At 40.4% G+C, this 26,564-nt stretch overlaps 1 long non-coding RNA gene across 1 annotated transcript; it reads left to right on the top strand.

Annotated features, from left to right (window-relative positions):
* The first annotated feature begins 1,125 nt into the window (after nucleotides 1-1,125).
* LOC148190116 (uncharacterized) lies at nucleotides 1,126-26,519 on the top strand. Its single transcript, XR_015777578.1, has 4 exons — nucleotides 1,126-1,283; nucleotides 1,533-1,696; nucleotides 20,237-20,401; nucleotides 23,376-26,519. It is a non-coding gene; the product is annotated as an uncharacterized LOC148190116 (long non-coding RNA).
* Nucleotides 26,520-26,564: the final 45 nt, after the last annotated feature.

The following is a 26,564-nucleotide window of genomic DNA, read 5'->3' as shown; positions in this document are numbered from 1 at the left end:
AGAGACATGTCGCACCCCCACCCTGCACACACACACACACACACACAACATCCATGTTCTTGCTTGTACTCAGAGTTGGTTCAACAGACTTTAGCAGTAAAAAAAATGTTAATCACCAAAATATAAAAATAGATATATTAAGCAAGACAAATCAAAAAGTGGGATGTTGTTGGCATCCAAATGGTTATGAATCTGTAGGCTGTTTCGTTAACCTTGTAATTTTATGGCACCTTGTAATTTTATGTTACTATCTTTGCACCTTGTTTTTTTTTTTATTATAGCCTACTTGGCACCTTGTTTTTTATTATTTAACATTTTTTATATTTGTAATCTATTTTTACTACTGTAAATTGTATTGTTCTTTTGCTGCTGTCCTGTACCTCATAGTTGCTGTAACAATGCAAATTTTCCCACTTTGGGGCTAAAAAAGGATTATTTTATTTTATCTTAACTCTCAAACTGCACAAATTGAAATTACACATATAAAATATGCCTTATGGAAACAAGGCAATTTGGAAAAAACTCCCATCTTTTGCAAAAAGTTTTTTGCTCAGATGAGGTGGTATTTCAGGTGACTGGATAAAGCCATATATGGCAAAACTGCAATGGAAAACATTTTATGTCTTTTCTAGGTCACATGATGCTATGGCTGTGTGCTTGTCAGTAGGAACTGGGTCCCTCATGATGCAGCAGGAGCTACAAGAGGTGTCATTAAATCACATGTAGCCCAGTCTAAAATACATCATATCAGACAAGGCAATATGTTAAAGTGTCAATTCTGACAGATAAATGTTAATAAATAACTAATATAAATATGTTCATAAAAGGAGATAAAATGCTACATTTGAATCCGTTCATTTAAGTGTTAAAAACAGTTCATTATGGATTAAAAACTGAGCCATACGCAGACTAATAAGTCTTAAGGTGTTAATAAAGTTCATTGAAATTCAAATAGTTTGTTTACAGTGAACAAAGGAGTAGCGTGGTCATGCCATGGGTCATGCCATGGATGTATTATAAGGAGGTCTCACAACCTAACCTTAGAGAGCGTTAAGTTGTCTATCTTTTGTTTTCCTTAATTGCATTGGTTGTTACGATCTTGTTAGCCCTATCACAGAGGTAGAGGGGCGGGATTTAATGGTGAACCTGTGGGATGACGCCATGGCCAAAATGAGACGAGAACGACACAGACGAGCAGAAGCGTGAAGCTTGAGAATTGAGTCTAATACTTGGTGAATACAGAGTTTACCGACAAGTAACGGACTTATAGAAGCATGCGGAAGGTAAAAGCTTTTGTGTGTATGATTTGTACTGCTTCGACATGATGTAGTGTGTAAAAAACGGAGATGCTAAGTGTAATTAGCACATTAGCATGCTAGCGGGAATAGCATTCATTATCAATGTAGTAGCAGGTAATGTTACTGTGTATTGTTAGTATGTGCTAATGTGTAAGCTCACACAGATTCGGTATGAGACAGAAATGAGCTTGTAGATTAATTAAAGAGAGACTGAGAGACTGTTAATGTACACAGTGGACCAGGAAGCACGCTTTGGACCCGCTGGACCAGTAGAAGTCTCCCATTCACCCCTCGCCTGGACAGTTGCCGCCAGCCTGTAACCTCAGTGACTGTTCACCCTGTCAACCATCGCCCTGCTTTTCCCCTTTGCCATACTGCAGATGAGAACTGAGGGATTTGTGAGTAAAAACTAACCAGTGCACGTGCTTTTATTTTCTGTGCTTGCATCAGCAAGTGAACTGGCCATTTGTTTTTGGTCACAACGCCCCCGAGCTACGACTCAGGCCTGCAACGTTTTTTATTTTGGTTTGAAACTGATATTAAAGAAAAAAGGTCATTACTGAAATTGGAACTTAAAGGGTACCTAGTGGTGAAAATTTACTTTTTTCTGAAGCTTCTGAAAGTTGTTCATATTGACAAAGGAAACACTTTTAAGTGTCTTGGTACATGTTTTGTGAGTTTTTTTTATGTTTTTTTTGTGTTAAAAATCATTTATTAATTTAACTATATTCATCATTTGAATTTAAAGTACTGTCTCTGTGTCATATTTACATTCTTTTAAAGTATATACATTTTATTGCAGTGTGTTTAAGGTTTAAAAAGGGAATATTTAGATATAAACAAAATTCTTAGTAGGGATTAAAAATCAGTAATTCATATTTTCCTGCTAAGTGGAGGCACCACCATTTAATTAAAATTCATAAATAAGTTAAAAAGGTTTAAAGCAATTATTTTCTCTCCTGTTTACTCAGGGTAACACCGTCAGCCATAAATAAATGTGCCCAGGGCCCCGCCCATAGTACTACAACCCCCTTTAACTGATAAGTTAATCTTATAGCTACATGGGACGGGTGCTACACACATAACTCTTCAAAAGTTGAGTGGATCATATGGAAGTTTTGAATCCACAATTCCTCTGTGAAATCATGGACTGTCACCTCCCAGAAATCCCTCATATGTGACCACTCCCACGTATAAGGGGCTCGCCTTTCCATTATGGCTCCATAACACGCCTACATGGCCTTCCATTGGCAATGTTGACGGCTAGTCCAGTGGCTGCAATAGAAATAAAGCTGCTAATGTTTTGAACATCCATCACCATGCTTCTTGGAATGTTATCACCAGAGGAGAAGTCGCAGAACATCACTCATAGGAAACACAGTCATCTCGAGATTTTGTTTTATCGACATTTTGAAAATATTGCTTAAGTTTAGTGCAAATCCGCCATGGAAACCCACCTACTGTATTATTTGTTGTGTTGAGATTCAATTTTAAAATCCAAAATCAGAAAATTAAAAAAAGCAATTCATTATTTTGTTATTGGTTAATGAATCAGGTACCAAAAACAAGTAACAGTTAATTTTTAATATTTTGGATATAGTCTGTTTTTTGTTTTTCATCTCCTGTTTTTGATCTAATAACAATTCAAAGATTAAAAAAGATATTATTTGTTTATTGATATCCAGTTCATAAAATAATGACAAAATAATGAATTGTTGTTTTCTTAAATTTTCTGATTTTGGATTTAAAATGTATTATCAAAAGAAAAAATGATACACAGATTGTTCTGCTTTAATGAACATCGATTTCTCTCCACTTTGTTTTCTTCTCTCTTAATTCCTTGTTATTTTCTGCTTGCCTTTTTGTTTCTCTTCTTAAGTCTCCTACCAATTCAACCTTCGACATCACTGACCATAACATAAAAAAAACACCAGAACATGTGAACACGCATGTGACCTCACTTATCAAGCATGTCTTTGAAAGTCTTCCACGACACACACACACACACACACACACACACACACACACACACACTCACTCACTCACACACTCACAAACTCACACATATATTGATAGAAAGAGCCATATGGAAAAGTTTACACATGTTCGAAGCAGCCCTGGTTTAGTATCCTCCAAGCCTTTCTCATCCACACTGTTCTTGCATATTCAGGTTGTCTCTGTGTGTGTGTGTGTGTGTGTGTGTGTGTGTGTGTGTGTGTGTGTGTGACTGTAGGCGTTGTGTGCTCAGGTTTGTGTTGTCTAATGAGGAGCTTGACATAACGGGTGAGTTGTGGTCAGAGCACAGAGGTCAGCTGAGCCGAGAGGCGAGAAGAGATGAAAGAGGAAGCAAAACAAGTGCTCAGGTTCTGTGTAGAGGGCAGAGCAGGTGGGGGCTTTCTGATTTTGAATCAAAAACAGCACATTGCCATTGGTGGGGGTCTGGTGAAACAAGATGTAGTGGAAATCTGTTTATCAATGAGAGAGCAATAAAGTGAGAAAAAACACAGAATGTCCTTGTGAGTTATTTAAACAGCTATCTACACAACCAGAGTTCTGATCAAGAGAGGCAAAGAAAGAACACAGGCACACAGTTTTTATACAGTTTTTTTGTGAGATGTGGTTGTGGATAGTTAAAAAAAGGGTTCGGGAATGTGAAAGAGAGGGTGTGTCCTGTTTAACTTATTTCTGACTACTTTTAAGAGACAATTGAAAACTAATTTGTTCCGAGAACACCTCGGCACTTAACCTGAGTCTTCTCCGCTTTGCCCTTTGGGGTAAATTAAGTCAGAAGGTCCAAAACCCAGCACCTAATGATTATCTAGCACTGACAAAGTTGTGTGATGTTGTATGTTGACTGTCATCGTAAGTAGTGATACTGAGATTGAGATTGTTGAATCTCAGATGCTGAGATCGCTACTGGTTATTACTTGGTTTCAAAAAAAAAAGGGGGGGGCTGTGCGGCACTTTTTCTGCTACTAGACAGCAATACCTGTGACCAATCACACCTGAAGCACTTTTTGCACTTACTAAGGGTTTTTCCCTTAAGTCTAAATTCTTGCTTGTGTTGTACGTCGCTTTGGATAAATGAAATTGTAGAATTGTAGAATTTCTAATTATGACCCCTCCACTTTGACATTTCCAAGTTCCTAATTGCAGATCATACATGTTGGTTTGATAGGCTGTCAGACTTGCTCTTGTGTCACGAGTGTGGGTGTGTGAAGTGCATATCTAGACATCAAGGTTCAAAAGCTTAGTTCATATGATACATTTTTTCGTCAGCTCTGAGATGCCATTACTGTGATGTCAACAAATAAACATGGTGGGATGAAGCAGCACGGTCCTTATGTTTACACGTCAGCACATGGTGACCAACGCGGACCATCATAATGGTTTGGATTAGGCAATAAAGTCTCTGACAGTTAGGTTTAGGCAAAAGAGGCACATGGTAAGGTGTGGAAGAAAAAAAGCACACATTCACATGGGAAGCGAACTCAAACTCCTGCATGAAAGTCAGTTGTTTGTGGGACCCATCCAACACCCTTCCCACCCATTGTACAAGTGCACTCATGGTCCTTACACTACACGGTTACTAGCAGAGTTATTATCTGATGCTGTCCTTCAGAATTTCATGCACACGCAACCGGTTCTATCCGGCTGCATTCTCAAGTGACGCTGCACAATGCGTGTTGCATGTGGACGTGTCCATTGTCATACCTCTGTCCACCGGTGTATAACAAAACTGCCACCGGTTCTGTCCAGTGACGTTCTCATCTGACGTAGTCCAGCCACTTTCTGGTTGGACATAGAAGGTGGCTTTTTGGCGTCACGCTTGAACACCAAAAGCACTGACAGAGCGGATGTATCTCAGTTCTGAGTGAGAACGAGCTGAATTTTCCATAACAAAGTCCAAATGATAAACTTCACTCAGCAATGTTCTGAGTATCAAACAAGTCTCTGCCTACAGGAATAAACACAGAGCAAGTCCTCAACCTTAAATGAGACAGTGTTAGCCATTGCCTTGCAAAATTATCCATATGTGTGGTTTTGATTACCACTGTTGTCACAAAATGCATATGATTATTAGTAAAATGATTTATATTTTGGTAAGTGCCAGCTCAATGGATACAGTTGTGTTCAGTTTAGGCAACTACGGCCCAGGCACACCAAACCAGCATCAAAGAACTAGTGGCGACAAAGGCCACCTGAGTCTTGGCCATAAGGTTGCACTTGAACACGTCACAAAGACTACTGCAAACAAACAACTAGCAAGTATGTTCTGCACCTGTGTGGCAGGAAATAACTTCATATGAGCAAGCAGCAGAAGTCTGTATTAGCCATTCACAAAGAGAAACTAGAAGACTGTCATGGTGCTAGTTAGTCAAGTAGCACATAAACAATGCAACCTGTTGCTGAAAGAACAAATTATAAAGCTCAATAGCTATAAAGTAATCTTACCTCATGTAACAAGTTAGATTTGATCAATTGCCCTCTTGACTTTTGTTGTTTGATTGCTTTCATTACTTCCGTTTCTCATCTCATGTGCCGGGTTGAACTGCTGGAGTGATTTCATTCACTGACAGGCTCTGCCAATGTTGACACCGATTTAGATTGTTGAATAAATGTCAACGAGGGCTGAGTGCTGCCAATGGTATGAGACGCACTGCAAAAACTAAGGTAATGGTCACTCACCAATGGCCTGACGTTGAACGACAGCTAACCGTTGCCTTGGTATTTCAGGGCTCCTGTACTGCTTTGTTAAGGAAAGATTGTTATCGTGGTTAAAACAAATTAGCATATTTTAATGTGATGCAAACTGCAGTCTCTTGCATGTACAGGACACACACTTTGTGCTGTTTCAATATCATGCTACTTCTGCCTATCAAACACATCAGTAGATTTTTACCCCGACCACACGATGTTGCTTGCCTTATCAGGTAAATTCAAACATATACATGTCTCTTTTTAGCATATCAACAGACAACAAATGTGCCTCTTTGGAAGATGGTTCTTAAAGATTGTTCAGAGAGGACAGCAGTTGGGGTCAGCATCAGCGAGTGGCTTCCCCCAACTATGTCAGCTTACTTGTTGGTTGCGAACAACTCATCTCTGCTTGAGGCCAGTGGTTCAAGGCTACATTAGCCGCAACTAGCACACAGAGGGCCCTATTTAGACGATCTATAGCGCATGGTGCTAATGTGTTTAGGACGTGCCAAAGTCCACATTGCCAGTTAAACGGCAGATAATCTGGGTGCCAGGTGAGACGCATGGTGCAGAGGTGTTGTATTTAGACTCTGAATTAGTCATGGATGTGTTTTGGGTGGAACATGAATTAACCAATCTGTGCATCAGCTCCCATTCCCTCCAAAAGCCAGGTGCACCAGAATTGGCAGATTGCAATCTAAATGACGGATTTGGCGAATTACAGATGTAAGCGATTTTCTGCTAAAGAAACTGATCTGCTTGTGCGCGAGTTGAAGGTGCGTGAGCAGATAATTTGCGGAAGCAGCAGATGACCACCAAAAGCAGCAGAGGTAAAGCAGGCATGAGAGGACGTGGAGGTGCAGGTTCCACCATTTTTTGGAACCTCCGGTGTGGAACAGAAAAGTGGGCAGAAAAGTGTACAGTGATGTGAGGAGGAGAAGGGTAAACAAAGCATAGTGCTCAGCCTAAAAATCAAGCAGAAATGGGAGGAGCCAGCTGATCTCTCAGTGCACGTGTTGCTGCTGGCATATTTGGGTTAACTGACATTGGCATCCACAGTTTAGCCTCACGTCTTCTTACGTCCTGTAATGTGCCCTCATTTATGTCAAAGAGACATCCATGACGCATATCAATTTTGTGCAAAACATAAACATGCCACAAAGAATGCTCTGACTTTGAGGACTGTATTGTGATGTTCCACCTGACTTATCCAAACATATGAACCACATGCAGGCACATCTTGCTATCTGAATAATCTGCCCTTTAAATAGCAGGAAACAGACTGCACTGCTGACTTCAGACCAGCTTTTATTTGGTCAATGGCACATTTGTTTTTTGCCAATAGTGCGCCTGACCACACCTGACTTTAAGACCGACAAGATGGTGTCTGTGTTGCATCTGTTGCATCAGTTTTGATGCTACTTTCCTGAGCATTTTAGGAAAGCATTGCTAAAGTAAACTGGTTATGGCCTCTTTACCTAGTTGTTTTAGATACAATGAACTTTTGCAAAAAAGTCAAATTGTGTTAGTCTGACTAAAACTGGACTTTTATAATACATGTAAACATGTTTGTCCAAATTAAATCATACTGAGTCAAATTTCTTGAGGTCAGACTAATATACCTTGAATGCGGTTTTGGGGGGGGGGATTTACTCTTTCATGTATACGCCTCAGTCGGACCTGAACTGGCCTAGGCATTCTGCGCATGCTCCATTGTCCCCACTTTGACCTGGAAGTCAAACTGCATTTGTCGAAGAAAGCCAGGAAAAACAAAAAAAGAATAGGGGATGAAAACAAAACATGCCAAACGTAGCAACTAAAGCGTAGAGTACGTATGAAATATTCAATACTAGAAAAGTTTTCTATGTTGACCACGTTCAACATGCAATCCGTTTGCCACTTGCTAACTTGTTTGGTATGCAACATAATAGGTCAACCAGAAGAGGGTTCAACAGAAATTACCTGAAAGGGGGCATATCTCCACCTATGGTGGAGGAGTTGGATATGCTTTCATCAATAAATGGATCCTTCCCCAGTGCTTGTGTACTGGGACAAGGACAGTAGTCCAATTATATGACCTAATTGAACTACAGCAGTAGTTCTTTTTAACTGTGCATGGAAATGCACTGTATGTCCTGCTCTGACGCATCTCCCTCACCCAAATACAATCTAGGTGCATGTGTTTAGCTGCGACAACGTTGCAATGGTTAGTATCCTTTCAGCCTTGTGACATGTTTATTTAAAATGTGGGTTCATGCTGTAAATTACTTTTTTAGTTGAAACTTAAGCTTAACTCTCATTAGCAAATGCCTTACATCACCAAGTGTCTTTAACTTTCAATTGTTTAAAACAGCTGCAAGCTCTTTAGGGTGAAAGACAGTGTAAAGCATCTTTCTGAAATAACTCAGTACAAGTGAAATGACATTGATATTGGTATGAACGTTAAAGTTCAGAAAAATCCATCACTTCATCTGACTTTAGCCCAAGCTCTCTGCGGTGTCAGTCTGCACACTGTACCCAGTGTGAAAACAGCCTTTCACTTTTCTCAGCTCTTATCTTTGATTTGACTTTCCCCAAACAGGAAACCATCAAATGTTGTTAGCAAAGACCCATACCCATACACACACAATTAAGACATCAGGGGCCTATCAGATTAGCCAGTGTTGTCAGGGTTACCATGAGATATGTGGACATATAAACAGTATTGGAGAAGAATTATGTAACAAAAAAGGCAGGTTGTGGATTAGTCTATTTGAAAAAGCAGATGGGGAATATTCAGTGAAGCAGCTTCACTTTGATGTCACATGAAGGATATCTGTATGCAGTCATACATCTGGGAAATACTACAGCCAACATCACTGGGATGTGAACTTGTACATGAGGGAGCAGTATTCCCAGAGCTCTTGTAATGCTCTCCAGTAAACTTTAATTACAAGACGACAAGCCTTTCCTGTTAATGTTTTTCACCCGGAGAGTCAATATGAGAAGGTGGCGTCTGAATGAATACTAAATCAGCACAGAAATTAATAATGCATGTCTGTGCCTCTGGGAGAGCTCCTCTGGTCGGCTCAAGTGCCCCTGAAGAGACTGTTGGTTCTGCTCATTACGGAGTTGAACAGGATGTCATTTCCCCAAATTACACAGCAGCATCAAGTGCTGTGACACACACTGAACAACACAGAGAATGTGGAGGGGAGCTGAATGTTTGCTGAGGTTATTGTTGTTGACTGACGTCCTAATTGCTTTGATTATGTCAATTAGGACACTTAAGTCTTAAAACTACTGAGCAGTTGGTGAGAGCCCCTTCCATGAATGTTCCACAGTCTCGTACATCGAATGACACACAGAGGCAGTGCCTTCTATGAATTCTTTTCATCCCACTGTTTCCTAAATTCACTGTGGTAAACCTTGCTTTCATGCCTGGCTTCAGTTCAGTTGTTGGGTCAGCGCCTTTTGGTGATGGTAGTAGTGAAGCGTGTGACTGTCGGGGCAGAATGGAAGGAGACCCCTCCTTTCTATCCTCTCCACCCAACCTGCTTATTCCCCATCACTTTTCTGTCTTCCCATCATGTCTTCCTCCTCTACCTTCCTTCCAGCTCCTAAGAGGATACATGCTCCAGTTGGTGCCATCATTTCCTCTCTCTCTCCATCGTCTCTCCCCACCTCTTACCTCTCTCCCTCTCCCCAGATTTTCCAGACCCCTGCCGCACTAAGCTGAGCTTAAGAGTCAGCTGAGCTGATCAAAGACCATAGCCATGTAGTGGCTAACAAGAGGCGAGAGTTCCCAACGACACAGGACCTCCCAGGGTTTCCACCACCATAGAGCTACTGTAACTAGAATTGACGTGAAGGGACTCGGCTGATTATACACTCTGCTTGCGTGGCTGCATGAGTAGCCGTGTGGTATACTTTCACAGATGGCTGTCTGTGTTCCTGGGAAAATGTTTTTATTCTTGTGGAGACTGAGCTTGGGTCCATGGGACATTGTGCCGGCTCACTCTAGTGGTTTGAAGTCTGCAGACAGAGCCACCCTCCATTACCTAGTATCCCCCAGGTCTGATTCCCACCACTCTCCTCCCTCTCACCCCAACATCCCCTCACCCCACCATCTCCCATTCTCTCTGTCACATTGAGCCCTTCAGTCTCTTCAGTCTGTTCTTGCTCTGGCCCCCTATTATCACTCTAATTAGCCCTAGCAGGCTTTCCCCCCTTTCTCCTCCCTTTGTTCCCATTTCTTCTTTTGTCCTTCATGACCTTTTTCTTCTGTTTTCCTCCATATTGCCTTTACACTGTATAATGTAGCCCTGCTGTAAGATGCTGCTTGACCAACCCGCTGTCACTACCAATACCAACGCATGGTCAGTAGCCTGTTGGCGGTAGTCACCAATAATAGAGGCAACCTTTAGCAGTGGTATCAGACAAGGCTGGCGGCGACATTTGTTGATGCCAATCAATAAAGTTTACATCAGCTGGACAGGAGGGGAGGTGGATGGGTCAAACACACTCTGGACTTTTGCCCGGCAGCCCAGTGCTTGCGTCCCCTGTGATACCAAAAGTCAAACAAGTTGTTTTAGTAACAACATAGTGTGCAAGTATGTATAGAAAGTTTGGGCAGCATCAAGGTCAAGAGCAGACACAGAAGGATACCCAGAGTTTAATATGTAGACGTGGAAATCCACTGCAAAGTGGCAACAAGTGATGACTTGGGATGAGAATGTGTTGGAGAAAACCCGTTTTGTCATACAGAGGGGCCCCAGCTGGCCTGTGGTTTCCCACAGCCCTCTTGCTGTGATGCAACAGCGCTCACCACTGCACCACCATGCCAGCCTACTAAACACAATGTTAAAGACAGATAATGTAGATCATAAATATTTTTTGCATTGTGTAGATTAGTGGTGTGTTAGTAAAATTGTCAGAGAGAATCAAAACTGTCTAGAGAAAATTATTTTTCGCACACTGTTTACTGTAACAAAGTTAAGGTTACTGACTAACCTGAATTGGACTCTTAATGATAAATTCTTGTTACTTTGCCCATTCTCTCTTATTCTCCTGTATCTTCTCCCAGTCTCCTTCTCTTAAATCAGCACCACAAATTATTCAGCCTATTCTTTGTCTTTGTCTTCGTCCGTCATTCCCTTCCTGCCCTCCACCTCTTGGCACCTTATTACTTGCCTCCCCTTGTACCATACACTTGCTGGAACCAAATCTCTTGCACCTGCATGTTCAGGCTCTATCCGGCTCCCTGAATTCCTGAAAGCAATGTGCTGGTCTGATCCTTGAAGAAAGTCAGGGAGGGGAGAGGGGAAGGAAAAAAGAGGGGGAACAGAGAGGAGAGCAGGAACCCTTTTAGTCGTGCTGCAGTGCCGCTGGTATGGGGGAGCGCTCTTCTTATGTTGTGCATTTATCTTGAGCCGGAAAGAGCTTCATTGTAAGGTAAGGTTAACTCAGGGCTCTGGAAAAAATGACTGCTTTTCCCAGAAAAAAAGCCTTTCTGGTCCTGAGTGGGGCCTCTGAGTTCCTCTAGAGCAGAACAGCTTTCTCTCATCCTGGAGTGAGCATATGCTGAGTTTCAATCCAAGGATTTTACTTTCAATTTTAGTTTAATCAAACTAGGAAAACAATTAGAAACTGCTAAAATTTTTAGTATTTTTGTATTTCTTCTGAAGAAATAACACGACACAGAAACTGAAATGGATCAGCTAAATCAAAAGAGATGTTACAGCATGACATGTAAACACAACAACGTTGGCCTCCACTGTGATATTTTATAAACAATAACAATGAAATATCGTGGCAATAACAATCATTTACTGTCTCTGTTATATGGCAGCTGATCTAGTCCTCCACTCAGAGGAGAAGAAGCCCCCGAATCCAGCCCGTTCTCAATCTGAGGTTGTCAAAAATCGCTGCTTTTGCAGTGCTTTTCGTGATCTCTACAGCAAAAGCCATGTTACTTGTCTGCATGATACACCACTGAAAACATGGCTGTACAGAACTGTTCAGAGTGTCATTACATGCTTAAGCAGCATGATATGTCAACAGTCAGCAACTGTTGCATCCACATGATAAGCCGCTGGACAGCATCAGGTTGAAATGCTGCCAGTAATGACATAATGACATAAGCAGCATGATGGTCCCTGTGGGGCAGGTGAAAGGGGCAATGGATGGATCTACCAAATCCCGCACTTTCAATTCAGAGTCCATGAGAGTGTGCTTCTCGTCTGATTGTGATTTTTTTTCTACAGTTTACAATGTGCTTCCTTTCCCTAATAATAACCATTCGTGCCCTTATTGCCTTATTATTATTGCCTTATCATACGTGTCAGCATGTACTTTTGTTGACGTCCCTGCGATGATTGCCATGTGTTTGTGTTGTCGAAACATAACCATGTGCATCATCATCCCACCATGTGCATATGTTAACATCAGGCATATTTTTGCATATTTGCATTTAAAATGTTTGCAATTTGAGGGTTAATGGAAACCCATCTAGAGATACTGGAAGTCAGTGAAGTAGGCAGCAGATCTTTTTGGTAATACACCAACACATTTCATCTGTAGACCCAATATAAGAAGTCAGAAGTCCCTTAGTATGTCATAAGTCTTGGAACAGCAGCACACACACAGAGAGGATGGGAGTAGTGTGGCAAATGTTTGGTTGAGATTACCTTCAGCACAATCTGTGAGAAATCCATTTGAGTGATGGAGTTTTGGTGCATGTCTCTGGTCAGTGTGTTTGAGTGTGTGTGTGTGTGTGTGTACTGTGTGTGAGTCCAACATCAACAGACCGGCAGTGTGAGGTGGAGGAGCAGAGGCCTGAGGGTGAACAGCTGAGGGTGACTATAGAGAGATTAAAAAGGGAATGTGGGACTTAATCCACTGTTATACAGCAGTCCTCTGAGTCTCCACTCACTGAGAGAAAGCCATGAAAAGACGAGCATTCCTCCCAGCCCTCTCTAGACAGCATACAGACCAGGGGCTACAGACGCCATTCTCCTGCCATCTGGCCTTAACCAAACACTGAACAGCCCCTCGACCCTGATCCACTCCAGCACTCCGCCCTACGACCCTCCTCTGCCTCCACACGCTCTCCATCTACACCCTCGAACCTCTGCGGTCTTCCACCTCATCCTCAGCTCTCACTTCACCGCTCTGTCATCAGCACAGAATTTCTTTTATCTGTAACTATTCAAGTGAAAGCACAGTGATTTAATCATTACTATATAAATACATTTCATGATCATTACTATTATGAATAAATGGAGCAGATTTATGGATGAAAGGTCATTGGTTCAAATCTGGAGAGATTTTTGTCTAGACTGTAAATAAGTAACTTCTGATGTGCATTTAGTAGCCAAGTGTAGAAGGTTAATTGTTCTGTCGGTGCATAAATCTGAGGGAGGGTGTTGACTGACATAAAAAAAAGGTTAGAAATGCTTAAATTATTCTATCTAGTCTATCCCGCCTGAAACCACCATTTAATTTTTTTCTTCTTTTTTTTGACCACAGTTCTAACTTTCATCACAGGACCTAAGTATTGAATTTTGGCAATGTGATAAAATGTAGTTGTATATGTTTGTTTATGTCTGTAAGACTTTAAAACATATACAACATGTCCGCTATTTGTGCATGTCCGCCATACGTGACCAATTTCCCTTAATTTGCATTTAGCCTGCCTCACTGGTCACTTGTGTCCATCCACAATCCCCTGCCCTCTTCTTTACCAGAGAAAGTTAAACTTTAGTATTTCCTGGATTCATACAGAGCTGTCCAGAAAGTCACTGGAGCTGCAGCCTGAGTGGCTGTGTTGATGTGAGCACCATTTGAATTTTTTGAAATGATCACTCTCTCCTTGCGCCATCAGCTTGGACCACATCACATAGGATAGGAAGTCAGTTGCTTTCCCATTCATTCTTACAGAATGAATTATATGCATTATATGTATAATTAATTATATAATAATTATATGTATAATTATGTGTATATGTATTGTGGGCATGCACCGGTAAATTCTGAATTTTACTCAATTAACAGTTTATAAATAGCAGCAAAATGTACTCTGCTTGTGTTATTGAAAGTAAAAGTAAACCTGGGAAAACAGAATGTCCTCTTTCACAAAGTCATTATCGCTGCATTATTATTGACGCTTAAAAATTGTTTTACAATCTCATCACATATTTTGTATGTAAAACTTACATGTTAATACTTACACTTACATGTTAATTAAAAATGTCAGTCGGTTTAGGTATGAATAAATAAAAATCATCTAGATGTCACTGTGTCTAAACAGTTGGCCTGTTCAGTTCACCTCCTACAGGAACTTAGTAACAGAAAACTCACACCAGACATGAGACATCTGCTAACAGACGAAATAAAACAGAAATGTTTGAAAACTGTATTTTTTTTCCAATTTACAGTTGTTTAGTTTTAAATCTTCAGTAATTGTAAAGTATGTTATAAAATCAGTGTCTTTAAAAAATATAAAAGGAGGGTAGTCTTTACAGCCAAATCATTTTATGTCTATAATGTTTGTTGACAGACATGCAAAAAAGTTTTAAGCCAGAGGAATTTTTCTAGATAAATAAATTAAAAAAGGAATGCAAGTCAACAGTTTGAGCAGCACTTTACTTTATTTGTTTTAACTCCAAGTATCTGTGGTGGCACAACCAAAACCATAATATCCCGCTTTCCTAGAATACAACAGGACAGTGTGGATTTTTTCAGCCAGCCTTGGGCGTGGAACTTGAGTTTAAAAACTCTTCTAACTTCAAGGCTCTTCTGTGTTTGTCCTTATTGCTCCAGCTTTGGTTGTTGTTCTTCATGGAGATTCATCATACAGTACTTAAATAGCTGCCTCTCATCAGGAGAATAAAATAGAATTTACATTTTAATTCAATTTGATATTCAAAATTCATAATTCCTCAAAAAAAGTGGTGAAGATATCAATGTTGAAGTCGGTAACCCAAAAGAAATTTTAACTCTTTCAACTTAAACTCTCTATATTCCTTTAAATGTACAGTATTCAGTTTATCATTATCTGTATGTTTATTGTTATGTTAACGTCAGATAAACACATTGTATGTGGGACTGGCAAGGTGGTTGCTTGAAACATCCTACCAGTAAACAAGCCTCAGGTCTGGATTCAAATGCACAAAAAAAATAACACTATTTACACCATGCAAACTATGCAAATGCACCATGCAAAGTCCTGAAAACATTCAAAAAGCTAAATATATCAATACGTGGTCATATTCAGTTCGGCATTCTTACCTCAGCACCATCTGCGTTTGTGTCTTCCTTGTTGTGGCCTCCTCTGTGACGTGTTTCCAAGGGGCGTGTTTCTGGGAGCATATTTCCGTGGGCGTGTTTTCTGCGTCTGCCATCTTCAGCTGGACAGTACTCGACATGAGAGCTCTGTGTGGTGGGATTTTCATCAACGTGTTATAGTTTCAGAGGTCTTACTGAGCAGATTTATATAACTTTATGCAAAAAATCAAAAATCGAATAAGGGTGTGATAATCTGCTACTTATCAAACAACTGATTTGGCCTTTTATGTTAAAGGCAGTAAAGCTAAGCTAATGTAATAAAATATGACTATTTCATAAAAAAAGAAAGAAACTTTTGATCATTCATTTTTGTTATATGATACATTTATTGTTGCCCATTATATTTATGGTGAAATTATTTTGACTATATTTTACTGTCTGAAGCCATGCTCAGCCGAACAGTTGAATTGGCCTTTTATGTAAGAAAAGTGATGCTACTTAGAGTAAGGAACAACTGCAGGAAAGTAAAGAGTGCAATAATTTTCCTCTGAAACATACAGCAGTGTAGGAGAATTAAAGGGTAAGATATAATGGAAGTACTTAAGTAAAGTACATCAATATTTGTATTAGCTATAGCACCAAAGTAAATGTGCTTCCCCTTTCTTTTTTTCACGACAGGAAAAGTAGGTTAAAGTAGGTTAAATTCCTCACAGCTCATATCCAAATATGTGTCACCTGGCTGAAACCAGCACGTTTCCTCACATCCACCAATCCCTGCTCAGGCACTCTGTGCTGGATGTAAACACTCAAGGGTTAACACTGTGATGGGATGGCCGTGGTCTGGATCCAATACAAACACAGCCCAGTATCAAAGGGTAACTTCCTAAGGCCTCTTGCTCAGGTTTGTTAGTGTTCGTATAGTGCAGAGAGGAAAGGATATGTTCAGATTTGAAGGAAATGAAGGAAACCAATGAGAGAAGTAAGCTGATGGCTGACAGTGATAAGGAGTGCTGTGGGTGGAGAACAGTGGTGTATTGTCACTAAGTACATTTACTCAGCTACTTGTTCATTACTTTCTCTTTTATGCATCTTTATACTACAAACCCCAATTCAAATGAATCTGGGATGTTGTGTAAAACGTAAATAAAAACAGAATTCAATGATCAATTGAATACACTACAAAGACAAGATATTTAATGTTCAAACTGATAAGCTTTATTGTTTTTTTGCAAATATTCACCTGCAACACGTTCCGAAAAAGCTGGGATAGGGGCATGTTAACCACTGAGTACACTCAATAAGCATTTGGGAACTGAGGACACTAATTGTTGAAGCTTGTAGGTGGAATTCTTTCCCATTCTTGCTTGATGTACGACTTCAGTTGCTCAACAGTCCGGAGTCTCCATTATCATATTTTGCGCTTCATAATGTGCCACACATTTTCAATGGGAGACAGGTCTGGACTGCAGGCAGGCCAGTCTAGTGCCCGCACTCTTTTACTATGAAGCCACACTGTTGTAACACGTGCAGAATGTGGCTTGGCATAGTCTTGCTGAAATAAGCAGGGACGTCCCTGAAAAAGACATTACTTGGATGGCAGCATATGTTGCTCTAAAACGTGTATGTACGTTTCAGCATTAATGGTGCCTTCACAGATGTGCAAGTTACCCATGTTGTTGATATATGGAAAACTGTGTTAACTGACAATGGTTTTCCGAAGTGTTCCTGAGCCCACGTGGTAATATCCTTTACAGAATGAGGTTGGTTTTTAATGCAGTGCCACCTGAGGGATCGAAGGTCAGGGGCATTCAATGCTGGTTTATGGCCTTGCTGCTTGCGTGCAGAGATTTCTCCAGATTCTCTTAATCTTTTGATGATATTATGGACTGTAGATGATGAAATCCCTAAATTCCCGGCAATTGTACATTGAGAAACATTGTTCCTTAACTGTTGCACTATTTGCTCATGCAGTTTTTCACAAAGTGGTGAACCTCACCCATCCTTGCTTGTGAATGACCTTGTTCCTTTTATACCCAATCATGACACTCACCTTTTTCCAGTTAACCTGTTCACCTGTGGAATGTTCCAAACAGGTGTTTTCTGAGCATTCCTCATCTTTCCCAGTCTTTTGTTGCCCCTGTCCCAGCTTCTCTGGAACGTGTTGCAGGCATCAAATTCAAAATGAGTGAATATTTGCAAAAAACAATTAAGTTTGTCAGTATGAACATTAGATATCTTGTCTTTGTCAAGAATTCGATTGAATATAAGTTCGAAAATGATTTGCAAATCATTGTATTGTGTTTTTATTTATGTTTTACACAACGTCACAACTTCATTGTACTAATAAACTAAATGTCAGAAGCAAACATTGTATTTTTTACTCCACTATATTTGTCTGACAGCTTTGGTTGTTATTTTTCACATTACAATTTTTCATACCCTTCCTGTCCACTGAAAACTAGAAAATGTCATTGTGATAAAATGAAGGATATAGTGTCCCTTCATATAATAAACTCTTTAATTACCCTCTTGGATCAGCTGGAAAATACCTTGTGACAAAGGTGAAAACGGGGCTGTTGTTCTGACTTTTTAGAGATACATGGTTCTCACATGACAGCCAAACATAGTATGATGATCTTATAGAATATAATGCATTGCTGTAGATAAAACACCAAACAGGGTATAAAGGAGTTCAAATGATCACAACCTTAAACATCTACTGTTGGTAAATGCATTACACACATTAAAGCTGCATTTGGTAATTTATGTTTCAGAAATTGTCAACAACTATCAACTGTGTTCATATTCATAAAGAATTAAATGAGACAGATAATATGTGGAGAAAAAAAACTCATCTGCCTACTATACTGACTTTTAGTGCTTCTAATGGTCTAATTGCATGTGAACACAAACAACCAATCAGCGCCGAGGAGTCCTAAACACAGCTGTCAAACATGTAAATCACTGCTCATGAACTGTGAAACTAGGCATTGATCAGATATGAAGTAATATTCTGTTACTGCAATGCCTGTTTCTCTTCTCAAATGTTTTCAGAAAGATATTTTAGTGACTGTTCAGCATTTCAGCAGGTGGGTGGTGTTTGGCTCTTATGTCAACGTTTTCCAATATGGCAGCCAGGTAAAACTTTCTCAGCTTTTGAAATGTTATTAGTTTTTTTCACTATAGTCTCACAAAAATTCAGTAGAAAAATCGATGGAGTATTTAATCACAAGGATGTGACAAACAGCATTAGTATTAGCCAATTACAGCACAGCAGGGCAGGACTTATGCTACCTTCGCATGCTCCTCAGAAATATCATATTTTTTGTATTCATGAGTAAGGAGCACATGAACAGCACTCCAAAGTCATAATTCCGAGGTAGAAAATGGGAAATTTGGCGTAAGATACCAATGGAGAGAGCCACCTTTTACAGCGGTATGTAATGTGGCCAGACAGAACCTCCCATGGTGTTATGATCCCTCACCAGTTGGTGTCAGATTGAAACGCTGTCGGTAATGGCACAATAAGGACCTGAAAGGTCCCAGTGGGGCAAGTGGAAGAGCTGTGGTGGATGGGTCCAACAACCCCGGACTCTGACCCAGAAGCCTTTCCATATGAAATCATGACAAATCATGTTTTGTTTTTTTTCTAATCCTAACTGTGTGTTTTTGCTGTCCCATCGTTGGCCAATATCCTGTAATGTCAAAGGCATATGCAGGAGGATACCTAGATATGTAGCAGCGAAAGTCCACTGACAAAGCGGCGATATGTGACAACTTAAGATGAAAACGTATTGGACAGACAGGTGCACTTGTAAGACAGAATGCCCTCTTTATGACCTGTCATTGGCAAAGTCTCCCCTCACAGTGCAGAAGTTCACTTTTCTCTCAAATCACTTGAATAGCAAGATTCTCAAGGGTTATTGAGGCATTTTTTGCTTAATGACTCCAAAATAAAATTGCCTTTAGTAAAGGATCTAAATACTTCTTCCACCAGTGGTGACAAACATAACAAATCCATGAAATTTGATTGTTTTTTTGTCACATTGACTGCCCAACAATGCAGCTCGGTGCAAATACAGTACATTAAACCAACATAAACATTATGAAAGGTTCATAAAGTTAATATACCTAAACCATGTTTAGACAAGAATGGCCCTACAAAAAACAGAAAAGTCTCTCCTTCGCGATTTTTAAAAAGTCCACGCTCATATGTTGACACTCTGAGAATGATTTTCATGAACACGGATCCAAAAGAACAACCGAAAACACAGTAGTATGCAAGCGAGGCCAGTAGGTGGCTGTGTAACTTTGTAATGACACACCATAGGCGAACACATCATCGTTCTTACAGGATCTGCGCATTGCCAGTTTACACGGCTGCAGGAGGGGTGGCATTTTCGAAAGATTACATTCCGGAATCCGGTTTCAAAAGTTTGCGTTTTCAGGCCCCCAAAACATTGTTGTCATTTGAACAAAGGCCAAACCCCAACAAAAGTTTAACTTTTAATGCAGGAATTGTTCACATGCAAACAGCCCCTGAGATGCCAGTGGCTCACTTGATGGTAAAGTTACAGTAACTTGTAGATAAATGTAAGAAATCCACACGCTAGTGCAGCCAGTGTTAACACCTTGTCACTTGCTGCGAGCATTTCACCCACTGTTTAGATATGAGTGTCTCCAAAACCTTTCTCACACTCTTTGACACGTTTTTATCGACTGCTATTCCAAGAATGTGTCATGTACCTGCTGTCTCATGAAGGAGGATCTCCCTCTCTCTCTGTCTCCTTCACTTCCTCTTTTCTGCTCTTTCCCATCAACTTATGCACCTTTTGTCATGTATAAAAACAGTTTTCCCTCTTATGGTACATTCTGTTGTCTGTCCTCAAGCTAACATCTTTCTCTAACTGACTTTCATCCCCTCATCACCCACCCCACCAACTTTATTCTCCCATCTGTCTCTCTGTAAGTGGGTGGCAGTGAGCCAAGCGTCTGCCTTCACCGTGACAACCAGAAGAGACGTCTTCATCTGATGGGACAAAGGGCCTAGAATCACAGCTGTTCCCCCGGGGGCTTATGGGTGTTTGCCAGCTGCCTAGCGGCAGAGAGCTGGAGATTTTAAGAGGCAGGTACAGGTAAGAGGGGATGGGGAGTGGAGGTGCCTGGAAGGAATCGTGCTATATATCAACATGGAGTTTAACCTCCCTAAAATATCCCCTAGCCCTGTTAACTTCCCCAAAGACTAGCCCTCTGCACTCGTGACTGAAAGCAGGACCTGTGTTCTGAGTGAAACTGTGCATTAGATTAGTATTTCTACATCCTGTTTTATGAGGGCCAATAAAAATGTCATTAGGCTGTTAGTGCTGTAGTTGATTCAGGCCCATTAGCTCCTCCACACAGCGCTAAACAAACATTCAGCTAATTCCTTTCCAGAAACATTACTTTAACCAGATCCTCACACACACTGCTGAAAAGGCTAACAGTTTCTCATAAAGGCACAATCCCTGATCCAAATGTAAACCAGTATAAACGGTACCATCGCCACATTCCAAATCAAGACTGAAGCATGTCGGTAATGTTCAAGAGCACCAGTAAAACAGGCTTACACTCTTAATGATCAACTGAAACACACACAAAATAGGATCTTTATTCAAAGCACACAGCATTCTCTGAGGCATCAGCCCTTTTTACACAGAGATCACTCCAGAGGGCCACAATGAAATCTCTTTTTTATGTTTCCTTTGTATTTTTACATAGAACCAAACGACACTGGCTTAATGTTGCTCCAGTGAGTGATTATAGACAGCATGCTGGTATCAAGGGTGACATTAAACACAACAGCGTCAGCCTCGTACGTGACGTAAAACATACACGTCTGCAGTACCTTCTAGACAATAACAATGACATAATGTAGCAATAACAATCATTTAGCATCACTCTTACATGGCAGCTGATCTCGTCCTCTGCTCAGAGTCTAAGAAGCTCCATAATCTCATTAAGTAGGTTTACATGATGTTAGAGAACATAGAATTATTGTGTTAGTCCAATTAAAACTGGATTTTAATATATATGTAAACATGTTAGTCCGACTAAAATCTTACTATATGAATTATCTCTAAGTCGAACTAACATAGCTATATAATTCAGTTATAAATTGAGGTATTCTGTCATGTAAACACCTCAGTCAGACAGACAGTCAGACTGTTCTCTGCATTCTCCCAGTCACAGTGCCTGCTTCCCTCAGTGGTCAGGGAAAGGGACTGCTCAGCTTTTATGAGTGGGGAAGGGGTGCTGCCATATGGGTAAGGCTATATTTCTTTAAATGTAAGCACTGAGGAGTGACTTTTTGTTTGTGATTTTGGCTTAGGTGAGGAACATACAACTTGAAAAGTTAGTATACCCCCTACTCTGAGAAATAAAGTACAGTCCCACAACACCAGCACAGAAGCTAAGCGATGTCCTGCTGTGAAAAGTGCTACAGTAAATCGTATTTTAGCCACCTTAAATGAAGAAAATCAATATCAGTTTAGTTTTGACTATATTTGAATCTTGTCTCCTCCTTACCTTCACAGCAGCTGATGGAGGCAGCAGTAAGCAGCAGCTCTGCCGTTCAGTGGAGTAAAATGAGTTGGGTATTTTTGATATAAGGGCTTCAAATCCGTGTCTGTAAGGGCTGCCTGACAGCAAGGTAAAGTGCTGAAATATTCTAAATATAGCATAGGCTAAACCTAAACTGGTATTGCTTTTTTTTTTAAGTGGTATAAAAATAATCAATGAAGGCAGAGCTTACTCAGAGGTGTTCGTATATGTACATGACGCAGCAATTTTCTGCCCCAAAGTTATAGTAAAGAAACAGCTGTGATGTAATTCGGTCTACATCATAGACTGTATATATAATATAGGTTTATAGCAACTACCTGAAAGTGGGCATATCTCCACCTGCTTTGGAGGAGTCAGATATACTTCCATCAATAAATGGATTCTTCCCTGCTGCTTGTGTACTGGGACAAGGACAGTAGTCCAGTCAAATGGCCTAGTCGCGCTGACATATTCCTGTTTCATTGAATGTATGGATATCACCTCCAATGATATCCTGGTCTGGCTCTCTTCATCGAAACACAATATTAGTCACTACAGGTTACATATACAGATCAGCAAGGCAGTATAAAGGGGGAACATTGCAGCTTTCAGCAGGCAGTATATAAGGGACTATTGTAATTTGAAATAGAATAATTTGTGTTTGAGGGATGGACACCAAAAAAAACATAATAATCAGTTCAATTAAGTTGTAAGATGGTTGCCAGTAATGGAGAAGGAATGTATAGTATTGCATTTAAACAATCAAAACCTTCAATAAAATGTTAGTTGCAGTTCAGTCTGATACAATGCTTTTATTTCAGTGAGTCTCTATCTGTAGATATAGGTGGGTTTCCATTCACCCTCAAATTCTGCAATTGGAAATATAAAAATAATATAATTGAATATAAAATACACCAAGTGGAAACATGTCAGTTTTGAAAAATCTCCCATTTATTGCAAAAAAGTTTTTACGCTTGCATGAGGTGGTATTTCAGGCGATTCAAAAAAGCCATATTTTGCAAAACTGCAATCGAAATACTCTTGGCCTTTCAAGGGTCACATGATGCTATGGCTATGTACTTGTCAGTAGGAACTGGCTCCCTCATGATGCAGCAGACGCTAAAAGAGGTGTTATTGCATCATATTACTCTTCAAAAGTTGAGCGTATCATCCAGAAATGTTTTATCCAGAATTCCTCTGTGAAATCGTAGATTATCACCTCCCAGAAATTCCTCATATGTGGCCGCTCCCATATATAAGGTTCTCACCTTTCCGTTATGGCTCCACAACATGTCTATGTGGCCTTGGATTGGAAATAATGAAGGCTAGTGTGGTGGCTGCAATAGAAATTAAGCTGCTCATGTTTTGAACATCCTTCACCATGCTTCTTGGAATGTTATCACCAGAGGAGAAGTTGCAGAACATCAATGGAAACACAGTCATCTCACAATTGTTTTTCACAACATTTTAAAAATATCACTTACGTTTTGCACAAATCTGAAATGGTAACCTGTCTTGTGTCTTCCACAGCTATACTGGTCAGCATCTTACTGGAACCCTGCTTCCCTCTCAGCTGTGGTCCCAGGCCCAGACCGGTACGGCTGTGATCCCAGTTCTATAGGAGAATAAGGAGACAGTTCATGGTGGAGCTGAAGTCATCGGCCAGGCATCCATCAGAACAACCACCATAACAATGGCCTCCTCTGTCCCTCTAACACAAGGTTGGTTTTAGACAAGAGGCAGGACAGCACTGAGATGGACAGGCAGCAGCCATGGAACTGACAGCTACAGTTTGACCTTGTCTTGTACTGTAACACCTCATAGTCCTCCAGAGGGACAGGGAGCCTGTTTGATTAATATCAATCTCCTCAAGTCAATTGGCTTTATTCTAGAGCGAAAACGGCCAGTTTATAAAAAAAACCCACCCTCAGCGCTGTGCTGTGTCTGTACATGACTGCTCAGTAACAGGACAATACCACACACAAACATCCACACACCCACACACACACACACATCTCCCAGAGCGCAGAGCCAGGGTTTACAGAGATAAGTGAAAGGCTGATCTTGGAAGTTGCAGCCAAAATGTTGGACAATGAAAAGTTTCCTTTGGATGTGCCGCCGGTAGCCGGAGGAGCGCGGAGACGGAGGTCACGTCAGTCCTTGATAGCCTGCTGTTTTATTCTCCTCTCTCCAGAGTCACAGTCACAGTTAATCTTAGCTCCGCGCCCCACTGTGCCTGACCCCAACCTGCCACCTCCGTCTCCATGCCCAGCACATCACCATGGCAACAAGGGCCAACCATGTGGCACACACACATGGGCCCATAGCAGTGCACTGACACAGTTAGTGGCGTTAAAGAGGAACAATAAAGAACTTTTGATACATATGAAAATGTATTGAAATGTGGTGTGGCTGTAGGCAGAACAGTCAGAGACAGCTGTACCAATCGCGGACTAGACCTCTGTCGTCTACTGTACTCTCAACCCCAAACCCCCCCTATTTCTCCCACTCTCTTTCGGAGAAACAATGGTCAAATCCATAGGCCACAAATACACAGAAAAACAAAGTGGCCTGTGTGTTTCTCTCCCTCTTTCAATCAAACAAGAGTAAGAAGATACAAAGAAAGCACTGACAGTATACCACACACACACACACACACACACACACACACACACACACACACACACACACACACACACACACACAACAGCAGAGCAGAGAGGTCCTGCTCATGTATTCTGTGCTGTAGGAGGTTGGGAGTTGCCTTATTCATGACAGCTGAGTCCTTCCGCCCTTCACATTAATCACACTACCAACTCAATAAAACTCAAACTGCTCCAACCAAGCTACCTGTAAATTCCTTGACAGGATCGTGTGTGTTTGTGTGTGTTTGTGTGTGTGTGTGTGTGTGTGTGTGTGTGTGTGTGTGTGTGTTTGTCCAGATGGCTTCTCTGTGGTGGCATGACTTCATCCACATGCTAAACCTACACACACATCACTACACATATCCCAGCATCATAGCTGCCTACACAGCAACTCCAGGCATTATGAAAGTTACAGCAGAGACTCAGAAAGGGACCAAGCAAACTGACATGAAAAGCAGATGGAGATGATCATTCACGATTTCTTTTATTCATTACAGCCCCCCCAAACCCCAAAACAAATTGCTATGCAATATGATATAATATTTATTAGTAAATTAAATCATAATCATTAATGAACTTAACAAACGAATCACTACATTAACCATTATTAAACATATTATTACTAGTGATTCTATTAGATGTATTTCGGTGGACTGCAGTTCTGCATGTGGTTTGTCTTGTTGACTGCTGTGGGTCCAATGTTAAACACTGTGCTCAAATGCTTTATTTAGTTGTCTTCATTTTACTCTTTTAATGTGCCTCTGTCCTGTGTCTGATGCTTTTGTCATTCATTGTGACACCTTCTGACACCTGCTCAAGACAAGTGCTCTCCAAATGGACTTTCATCTTCTCTAGCTCTACAGGGAAACCTACAAGCCTGCAGTCTTCCAGTATGTCAGTAGTGTTAACAAAAACCTTAAATGATCTCATGTTAAATCACTCCGTGGCTCAGAATCTAAATATATCTCTGACATGCTTGTGACATAACGGGCGGTCCTACTGACCGTCCCAAGAGTTTAGGACTAAACATGGTGAAGCAGCGTTATGTTTTCATGCAGCACACAGCTGGAATAACCTCCCAGATGACAGCCCCGACTTTGACAACTTTCAAGTCAAAGCTAAAAACATTCCTTTTTTTACACTGCCTACTCCATCCACTGAAGACTGCAAAATTATTTTTAAACTTGGTTTTAATTCATTTGAAATTATCTTTTCATATTTGCAACTCTTGTCTGTACCTTTGCCATTTTTAATGATTTTTAAAAATCACAAATAATTTAGTAATTAATTTATATTTAGTTATTTATTTATATTTTCTCTTTCTCTTTACTCTTTTATTAGTGTTTAACATTTCATATGTTTTATATTGTATTGCTCTGTAAAGCACCCTAAATTGCCCTTCTGTATGAAATGTGCTGAACAAATGAAGCTGCCTTGCCTGAATCTTCATAATTGAGTTACATTTTGGGGTCAAGTGTGAACGTGAATGCAAAGTACTTTTAATAAAATGGCTTTTAAGTATCAAAACTCAATAATATTATTATCATTATTTTATTATATTAATGCATTAAAATGTAAGCACCATTTTAACTAGCCTACCTATATAAGTAAATATAAGTAAAATATAAAGCATCATATGTTTTAAACTTATATGTTTTGCAAAGTGAAGTGACTACTAATTGTAGCACTAACTTAAATGCAGTAAGTAAAGTCAAATAGTACTAGTATCTGAAATAATACACAAGTTCAGTACCTGAGTAAATGTGCTGTACTTGGTGATCATTAACAATGTGCCTTCCATCAGCTAAGACTGTTTGGGTGGGGGGGTGGGGGTCAGATACGTCAGCGTAGGCCTAAACTTCAAACGTGGACATGTTGGTTTTCCCAAGCAGGCTGTTAGATTTACAATGTGACAGAGCTGAAATGTGCTGAGCTTCAGGAAAATTGGTAGAACAGAGAATGCTTAGGCTTTGAATTATTCAGGCTGAAATCAAATCACAGCAGGAGAACAGCAGCACTTCGAAAAATCTTGAAGATCCCTACCTGAGGATTTCTCTTAAAAGTGAATTTGTTC

The sequence above is a fragment of the Plectropomus leopardus genome, chromosome 2, assembly GCF_026936395.1.
Source record: "Plectropomus leopardus strain MGB_pleo_1.0 chromosome 2, ASM2693639v1, whole genome shotgun sequence".
Lineage (NCBI taxonomy): Eukaryota > Metazoa > Chordata > Actinopteri > Perciformes > Serranidae > Plectropomus > Plectropomus leopardus.
The sequence above is the reverse complement of the archived record's forward strand: the minus strand, read 5'-3'. Positions and strand labels throughout refer to the sequence as shown.